Source organism: Triticum aestivum, chromosome 1D (assembly GCF_018294505.1).
Source record: "Triticum aestivum cultivar Chinese Spring chromosome 1D, IWGSC CS RefSeq v2.1, whole genome shotgun sequence".
In the NCBI taxonomy this organism is placed as follows: Eukaryota; Viridiplantae; Streptophyta; class Magnoliopsida; order Poales; family Poaceae; genus Triticum; species Triticum aestivum.
This window is the reverse complement of record NC_057796.1, coordinates 10861106-10871436: the sequence shown is the minus strand read 5'-3', so window position 1 is coordinate 10871436 and position 10331 is coordinate 10861106. Positions and strand designations below refer to the sequence as shown.

Sequence of the window (10331 nt, the reverse complement as noted above, 5' to 3'; positions counted from 1 at the left end):
ACGGTCATGCCTGAACGTCAAGACAACCAAGTGATCTCGCTGCGAGGTCTCAACTCACCCGCCTCACACTTCTCTAATCGTTCGTACCGGTGTGACACGGCGCACCTCGAAAAGATAGGTGCCGTGACGGTGCTACACTTGGGAGAACACTAACTACTTGGTATTTTTGTGAGAGATCACCCTAATAAAAAGTGACTACCGCGCAATCAAGAAGGGTGCAACATAAGGGATAAACATCTCAGGCAATTCATAATAGCATGATATGGTATAGCCCTTTCTGACGGAGAAGTATTTCATTTCTTCGTCTTCGGCATTCGTGTTGGTGTTCACCTTCGCGAAGATTGCCACCACCTTGTCGATGCACCAGATAATATTGCTATCTCCATAGCGTATAAAATTAATGCATTACTTAAGGTTGACACGCAGGTCATTAAAGTGCAATCATATGGCTCCAGCCATCATGCCGAACCATGACACGCAGGTCATGTTAATCAAATTACATCATATAGTCATCTCATACATAATCGAATTAGTATGAGCACTGCTATACCACATCACATGCACATCCTGCAAAACCAAGTTAGACACCTCTAATCGGTTTATGCAAAATTTTATTTTACGTGGCTTCTAAGGTTTTGACTTAAACCGCAGCTACCAACGTTTTAACATCAAGTATGATTATTCAAGTTGCTAGATTAACATCTCGGGGTGTATGAAACACGAGATAATTAAATCTCGAGCCCCATACTAAACTTCGTCATACGCATGACCCCCGTGCAGATAATATCTGCAATGCCCTTTCATCTGCGAATTTCATCTTTCTTTTGACTACGGCAGAACCCAAAGAACTGATAGCACTTCCATGATCAATCAGGATCACGGATTGCCAGAACTTTGTCAAATTCCACCATGCTGTCTCGAGATTGAGCAAACGCAAATTCTAGGGAAGCAACAAGAACGTCGGGTAACAGATTTCATCTGTCACCCGCATAAATAATTTTCAGCAATAGATCTCATCTACTACCTAATTATATTATGCAATACCCATACATCTCCATGTATTGTAGATCGAAACCTGCATCTACGCATAGCACGGCTCTTGATGCCACTGTAGGGTAACGTAGCAGAAAACAAAAAATTTCTGACCTACGCACCAGCCCAGGACCACTATGGAGACTGCATACAAGGTTTGATCTTTTTCGTTACCGACTCATAGCGCAGCGGGAAGTAGAGTCGATGACGATCGGCGGTGCAGATCCCCGCAGCTAGGATTTACAACCTCCCAACCGCGAGGATGAATACCCTCATCCGCCATATGGACAGCCCTCCGGGAGGCGGTCGAACAGTCCCCCGGACGGTGTCGCGGACAGCCCTTCGGGAGGACCTTCGAAACTCGAACGGTCACTCGGACAGCCCTCCGGGAGGACCCACAGAACTTGGACCGTCACTTGGACAGCCCTTCGGGAGGCACTCTCGAACAGCCCCTCAGGGCACTAAGATCGAAACTACGACCTCTCTATAGAGTTGCACACATACGGTGTCAGCTATCCGGCAGGGCTTCGCCGTCCAGAACTAGTTCCTGCCGGAACCCAGACAGCCTTTCGGCTCTACGAAACTATTTCGCTGGGAGGGAGAGAAGAAGCCAGATCATTGCAATGGCATGTATGTGAGAAGGGATGATCCTTTAGGCAGCCCCCTCCACCCCTATTTATAGGCCAAGCCCAAGGGTGGCTTCTCCAAGAAGCCAAGGGGGGAAATACCAAAAAGGCCCTCAAGGTGGCTTCTCCAAGAAGCCAAGCAAAAAGCACTTTCACTATTCATGACGACATTTTTCAGCGTCCGTTCGAATTGAAAATATTTATGTGGGCTCAGAACATTTCCAGTACCCACTAAAATAATTTTCAACGCGTTCCGAAACAATTTCGGTTTAGTGATTTTCATCTGCGAAAAGCAAACAAGAATGCGTTTTCACTATTCATGAAGACAATTTTTCGCGTCCACTAAATCCGAAAATATTTTTATGGGTCTTAGAATAATTCCAGTACCCACTAAAATGATTTTGGATTCGTTCTGAAACAATTTCAGATTAGTGAATTTCATCTGCGAAAAACAGCCAAAGCGGTACCGGCAGCTCCGAAACATTTTCGGTTTTTATTTCTGAAAATTCCAAAAAGTTTCCAGAATGATTCTGGCACCCTCCAAGAATTATCAGGCATGTGCCGAAACCATTTTGACTTAATGGCATACCCCGAAACAACTTTTTCGGTTTCACCGAAACTCATCCGGTGACCTCTCTCTGCGGTACGATTCCGCTGTCCGAAACTTTTCGGTGTCCGAAACTTTTTCGGTGATTTTCTCTCAGACTCCTTGTCTAGTATTCAGCAGATAGATGACCCTTAAGCGTGTGACCCTATAGGTTCGGTGAAGTATAGACATGACCTGGAACCCCTTCCGATCAATGATCAACATCGGAGCCGTGGACACCCATATTGACCCCTATACCCACACGAATGAATATTCGAGTGAACCTCCAGTTGAGGTGAGCTATTCCTGTTGCTTCACGATATATCACAAACACCTGAGGTGAGATTTATTGCATCCCCGTGGGCCAACACTTTGTCCACTATGCAAGTTACCTCGTTACCGGTTTTGTTCTCTTTTCTCGTTTCGTGTTCCGGCATCCCCGTGATCAAATCACAAAGTGTCTGGCCAGACGATGATGGACGCCGTAACACCGAGTGGGCCCGAGTATATCTCTCCATCGTCGGAGGAGCAAATCCCAATCTCGAGCTATCAAGTTACTTAACATACTTTCCCATGAACCCGTAAGCCGCCGTAATAGCCATCCAGTTACGGATGACGTTTAACAAACCCCAAAGTTCATGAAGCAAGCATGAAGAAACTCGATACTCTCATGGTCTAAGGAATTATGCAAACATTAACTATCTCTGTGTTATAAACCATTAACTTGTGACGAATGTATCTCATAGCATAACATCAATTCGGGTCGATTCAACACAAATGTCCTTCCTGACATTGTGCCCTCAAAGTTGCTTGGCATAGACATGCCCATGATTGGGAAAACATAATCATCATGCAACACTTGAGCTAGTCTTAGAGGCACGACTAGGAATACATTTTACCGTTTATTATTCCACACGTGCATATGGGTTCTCCCCAGAGCCTTTATGGATATACGGGCTCGGGAACCACAGCAGTTATAGCATGGAACATAAACATAATTATGAACAAGGAGATAATCAATAACGTTTATTATTGCCTCTAGGGCATATCTCCTACACCTTGGGGGGGAAGGACTCCCCCCTGGCCGCACCCTTCCTTGGAGGAAGGGCCAAGGCTGCGCCCCCCCTCTCCCTTGGCCCTATATATAGTGGGGGGAAGGGAGGGCAGCAATACACAAGCCCTGGCGCCTCCCTCTCCCTCCCGTGACACATCTCCCTCCTCCCGCAGCGCTTGGCGAAGCCCTGTTGGAATCCCGCTACTTCCACCACCACGCCGTCGTGCTGCTGGATCTCCATCAACCTCTCCTCCCCCCTTGCTGGATCAAGAAGGAGGAGACGTCGCTGCTCCGTACGTGTGTTGAACGCGGAGGTGCCGTCCGTTCGGCGCTAGGATCATCGGTGATTTGGATCACGACGAGTACGACTCCATCAACCCCGTTCTCTTGAACGCTTCCGCTCGCGATCTACAAGGGTATGTAGATGCACTCCTTCCCTCTCGTTGCTAGTAAACTCCATAGATTGATCTTGGTGATACGTAGAAAATTTTGAATTTCTGCTATGTTCCCCATCAGCAACTTCCTGGGCCTCCACTAGCATGGGCTGTTGAATGGGAGGTGGGCCAATGGGCTCAGCTAGAGCTTCTGGTGCCTGCTCTTGTATAGGCCCAATGGGCTCTTCCAATAGGTTCAAATCTGGTACAAGTGGCGCCAAAGGGCCAACCACAGATGTCCCTGTATTTCCACTGCTAGCTGACTGTCCCAGAGAGAGGGTGAGGCTGCTATGAGGTACCAGTTCCAGATCTTGGGACTGTTCCAATCATAGGCAAAAGCAATCATAGAGACATACAACCATACCCCATTCCAGATCAGCCTGTTATATAGCATTAAGCAAGACACCACAAACAGGTGGAAAGAACTGCCAGCATCACAGCCAGAAACAGAAAATGTACCAAAGTGACAGAGAGCTCTGTTTAGCAGAAGGATTACACCCTGGACATCTTTACAAGAATCTTTCCAAAAGATAGAGCCAACCAAACTCATGGTAGAATGCTAAGAGTCTACTAAGAACAACTGAAACTATTAATTAATAGAGCTGGCTCTTGGGACCCCCTTAGCAGCTGGGTTGCTCTTGCTTTTCTTGTGTTTGGTTGTCAGCAACTCCTCTGAAGTATCTTGAGCAGCAACCTTGCAGAAAGAAGTATTAAGACTTTTAATCACTTTAGCAGGAATTGGAGGGGATAGAGCATGACAGGTAAGACAATTCTTATCCATGCAGGTTTTTTTCATGGGAGCCATCAGGTCCTGAAGCTCAAGAAATTCTCTTTCTATCTTTCTTCATTTTCATTTTTTTTTGGGGTTTCACTGGGGTTTCATTGGGTTTTTGCTTATTCTTATTTACTGTCTTCATTTTTCTTTGTTTCTTTGTTTTTTATTTTTTTATTTTTTATTTGTTTCCTTTGTTTTTCTTTGTAAATTTTTCGTATACATCAGGAACTTTTAAGATTTCCAAATACATGATTTACATTTCAAAAATTTATTTTCTTTATGTCTATTTATTTCTATACATATTATACATTTTTCATATACATCAAAAACATCTTATATGTACACGCATTTACCATATTGGGAATACATGACTAATATTTTGCTAAACAAAAAAATTTTGATGTCTACTTTTTTCATAAACATTGTACATTTTTTGTATACATCAGCAACATTTTATATATACACGTCTAACATTTTCTAAATACATGCTTAAGATTTTTAAACATATGTTATTGATACCTCTTTTTCATATACATTGTACATTTTCGGTATACATCGGGAACATTTTAGATGATTGCCTTCTCTCTGCTCCACGTTTCAGTCAAGGAATCAAATCATCTTGTTCATGATATCTGTTACTCTTGCAGATCTACGTGTGAAGGAAAGATGCTTTGAACAGAGAGAAGCTCTTCCTGGGGAGCCTCGCTGCGTTATGTGTGGTCCATACGGCGAATATATATGTGATCAGACTGATGATGACATCTGCGGTGTGGAATGCAAGACTGCTCTTCTTGCTAGAATTGCTGCTGAAACAAAAATACCAGTAAAAGCACCAGCACGCATAAACGTTCCTTTTGGTGATGAGAGCTTCTGTGTCAGAGACAATAATTTTCCTGATATACCGAGTTTGCATGCCAGCCAGATTGCTTCACTGAGAAAAAAACTTGACATTTGTGTCAAGGGTGAGGCCGTTCCTGATCCAGTCATGTGTTTCTCTTCCTGTGACCTTCCTGAGAAGCTTGTGCACAGTCTTGAGGCGGCAGGAATCAGGATACACTATGCCTACTCCGGTGCAGATGCAAATGATCCCTGCATCAATGAGTAATAGAAGCTTACTTGTCTCTGCGGGTACTGTCTCAGGGAAAACAACTTCTTTTCTAGTTCCTATAATTGCACATTGCCCAGGGAGAGGGATGCAGCAACGTACAAGCAAGCATGAGCCCTTGGCTATAGTCCTTGCTCCCACTAGAGAGCTATGCCTACAGGTGGAGGATCAAGCGGAAGTGCTTGGGAAGGATTTGCCATTTAAAACTGCTCTAGTTGTTTGTGGAGACCCCTTGGCTCAGCAAATATATAGAATTGAAAATTGTGTCGAGTTAATTGTTGGCACCCCGGGGAATTGATCTTCTGATGAAACACGATGTTGACCTTACAGACGTTTTTGTGTTTGTTCTGGATGAAGTGGACTGCTTGCTAGAGAGAGGATCCAGAGATCAGGCCATGCAGATCTTTCGGACGCTCTCATGTCCACAGGTTATGATGTTTTCAGCAACGGTACATTCAGATCTTTCGCACGCACCTTCTTGACCAGCATGCATACCAGAGAGGTGGTCAATTTTCTTAAGATGTCAACTGTATGTGCTACCGGTAATATGGCTTTGTTGTTTGATAATTAAGGTTAAAGTTTTGTAGGAAGACAGTCATGAAAGTGTATCGGAATTCGTAACTCCTGAAGTATATGGCAACTTCCTTACACAGCTTTACCAATGAGTCTAAAGGCGGTTCCTCAGGGCATGTTTCTGGAAACAATCAAGTCACGCAGAAAACGTAAACAAGCTACCTCATGTGCAATTGATTTCATAATGGTATGGTTCGCATTTTCCTTGGTTCACTTTTTCAATGTTACACTGATGGTTTTCGGGTTCTTGTTTGTTTCCTTTGTGATTCTGGATTATCTCAAAATATGCTATTTTAACCTGAAATTTATCCATTTGACTAGAAGTAATTGTTCTAATAAATGTTCATACTGAGTTTTCCTCACATCTTACTCAGGTCCTTGCTGAGAATTCCATTATTTTGTTTACTTTATTTTTCTTACTACATATTTGATAATTACATGTTAAGGGGACATTATTTGTTTCCTTTACTGGGAAACCATTCACTAGCTCAATAGTGCAACTACAATGGTGAACCAAACCAACCATATAAACAAATTAGTGTAATCGAAAGTAGTATGGCATTCTCTATAGACATCCTTCCACAACCACAAGTACTTCCATATGTCCTGCCATCGCATCTTGTTACAACCGTAGTGTGGTTCCATTTTAACTACTACAATGACTGACTGCACGTTTTCTTATTAAAAAAACTAGCCATATGATTTCAACAATTCCCATTTGAGTGGACCACTGTCAATTCTTGCATGTCGCTTTTGTTTTTATTTGTTCTTTCAGTTGAAAAAACAGTTTGTTAGTTATAATTTGAACAACCATTCTTCTATGCATGATGTTGGACTAATAACCATCCAAATACAAATTATGCTTTATTATTATTATTCTTTTGCCAAGAAATTATGCTCTATTGAGTCTACTAGACTGGCTAAAACATGGTTTATGTTGCAATTTTGCTAATTTTCAATCGACTGATTTTGATTTCATGCTAAGCCGAGTTTTGTGGCCGTCCGGAGTGTCTGAACTTGGATTGATTCATTCGCAAGTTGTTTTGAGTAGATTTTTCCAGCAAGGACATGCCATAAGTAAGTGCTAAATTTTTTTAAATAATACATTTTATTTTTTAAATTACAGAAATAATACGCAGAAAAAAGAATTTACAAAAATAATACACCGTCGGCCCACTGCAGGCCGACTGAGCCCAGTCGGCCCACAGCAGGCCGATCGGCTATCAGGAGGCCGACTGCAGGCCGCGCTGGCACGCGGCGGCCTGTGGTTGGTCGGGCCACGTCGCGAGGGGGAGGCAGTGGCCTGTCGGCGTGGTGCGCCCCTGTCGGCCTGCCGCCCGCCGATCGGCCACCTGGTGGCCGACAGGGTGCTGCCGACCTGACGCGCGCTGGCCAGCCCGCCCTTATCCTCTCCTTCCTCTCCTTCCTCCATTATTCTTCTCCCGTGCCCGCCCTTATCCTCTCCTTCCTCTCATTTCTTCTGTGTTCTTCCTCCTCCTCTCTCTACAGAAAAATAGCACACATTTGTACACCTAAATGAGCTACATTTTCGCGATTTTGGCACCGTGAATGGGTTCAACTCATTTAGGGCAGCGAAAAGAGGTGTCGATCTACTGACGGGGTAGCTCGTGGTGGTCGTGGTGAGCATTTGGTGGAGGTGGTGGTGGTGAAGTTGGGGGCAGTGTTCGTCGTTGGGGCAGTTGGGGTGGTGAGGTGGTGGTGGTGGTGGAGGTGGTGGAGGTGGTGGTGGTGGAGGTGGTGGTGGAGGTCGTTCGTCGTTCGTCGTTCGTCGTTCGTCGTTCATCGTTCTTCGTTCTTCGTTCGCACGCACGCTTCAAGGGTATATTTCAGCCCACATTTTATTTTTCGTAGGTGCTCCGGTAGTATACGTAAATATTGTTAATTGCCGCGGTAGTATACGTAAATATTTGTGTGCGGTTATTGTTATTTGGCCCGGTAGTATACGGAAATATTGTTATTTGCCCCGGTAGTATACGTAAATATTATTCGTTCGCACGCACGCTTCGTTCGATGTGAAATTAAATTTGTGTGCGATTATTGTTATTTGCCCCGGTAGTATACGTAAATATTTGTAGTTGCTACGGCAAATATTCGTAATATAGTTGTAGGTGTGTGAATTGTATTAGTTGTTAGTGGGGATAATAAGTTGTTGCTTAATACTTGACACGTACACAGGTGCGGGATAAGAAGTTGGAAACATGAATAAAAGTTGGAAAGAAGAGATAAGTTTTTTTTAAAGAGTTCGGGTCGGCATGTGCATAGCATGTCAGTGTGATGGAAATTTAACAAGCAAACAAAAAATGGGAAAAGTAGAACTACATGTTAAAAAACGTTTCAGTCCGTACCCGATGCCAATATGAAGCGGATTACCTGCTAACCTATATTATGCGTATTTTCTAAAGTTTAACCCATAACAAGCAATGCCACACTGTTTTTTTTAAACGGCCACGCTGTAGTTTAACAAAAAAACTTCGGATAAAAACTTCTTTGCAAGGAAGAATTTTACATGATCGTAGAAATAAGACGCATGCCTTTTTCTAAATTATTCTTAACATAGATTAAAATAAAAAATACATCAACATGGGCCATATAATTCAAATAAACTGAATTATCATATTTGTCGGTTATATTATTATTATTATTTGAGGCCTATTTATTATTAGTAAACATGGGCCTATTTATTATATTATTTACTATGGTCCTGGTAATATATATATAGACATGTCTAATACTTGTATTTCTATGTTGAAAAAAAATAGGTGAGTCGAGATGTCCGATGTAGTGAAGTTGAGATTTTACTATGGTCCTGGTACTGTCCAAACAAATGAGTTGGGAGCAGATCTGACTGAATTTACTCACATAGAGGTGGCAATCAGCGCACCACAAACATGGTCTGTTAGTCAGTTGAAAGAATGGATTGCGGCAAGTTTAGGTCTTGATACTGAAACACACACCGTCGGTGTTCATGCATTATGGACACGGTCAAGTTCTCAAATTTACTTTTATTTGAGGCCAATAGAGGGAGACTCCGATTGGGTGCGGTGGTTACAAGGTTGTGAACGAAGGGGATGCAATCCTGTTGCTTTAGTGCTTCCCGTCGTGAAGGAGGTCACTGCACATGAAGGGGAGGGTGGCTACGAAGGACAGAGCAGTCATGTAGAAGGAGGAAATGCTTATGGTTACGAACAAGGACAGAGCAGTCAGGTAGAAGGAGGAAATGCTTATGGTTATGAACCAGGGCAGAGTAGTCAGGTAGAAGGAGGAAATGCCGATGGTGATTACAATGGCGAGGTGGACGCTGACGAGGTAGATGGGCACATGAAGAACCAGATGGAAGAAGAAGACACCGATGTTGAAAGGGGTCATGCCGATGATTCTGACGAGTCAGATGAAGAAGAAAATGCAGAGGAGGTCCCGAATCCTGCATGGTGGAATCATGACTTATCATCTGCAATGACCGTGAATGATGGACATGATTCAGCCTGGCAATATCACCAGAACAATATTGCGACGGGTGCTATGTATCCGAACAAGCAAGCCCTGAAGGATGCAATAATTAATTGGGCAATGTCCACGCAAAGGGTTTTCAAAGCTGAGGTGTCCAGTCAGAAATTCCTCACAATGGTATGCAAGAACGCAGATTGTCCCGCAAGGGTGCACGGCTTTCTCCCTAAGTATGGCACAAGTTGGGTGATAAGTGACTTAGTTAATCACACTTGTCTTATTCCCTGCATCCCTCAAGATCATGCCAACCTTTCATCCACGCTTATTGCTCGACTGTTTTACGATGAGATAGTGCAAGGCAAAGCTATGGAAGTGAAGGCAGTGCAGACAAAAGTGTTCGCCAGGTTGAAGTACAGAATTTCTTATGGCAAGGCTTGGAGGGCTAAGCATGCAGCGCTTGAGAGGAGATTTGGTTCTTATTTTGATGCATATGACTCTGTTGTCCACCTCCTCCACACCCTGCAGCAGCGGAATCCAGGCACCTATATCGATATCCAAGACATGTTCATGCCAGAGTTCCCAACTGTCAGGGTTTTGCATCGTCTCTTCTTCTCTTTCGGTGTATGCATCGAAGCTTTCAGGCATTGCCGACCGGTGATATGTGTTGACGGTACTTTTCTC

The 10331-nt window shown here is 43.6% G+C and overlaps 1 pseudogene; it reads left to right on the top strand.

The window, feature by feature from the left end:
* Positions 1 to 4486: 4486 nt before the first annotated feature.
* Positions 4487 to 6094, top strand: LOC123156935 (DEAD-box ATP-dependent RNA helicase 41-like; annotated as a pseudogene).
* Positions 6095 to 10331: the final 4237 nt, after the last annotated feature.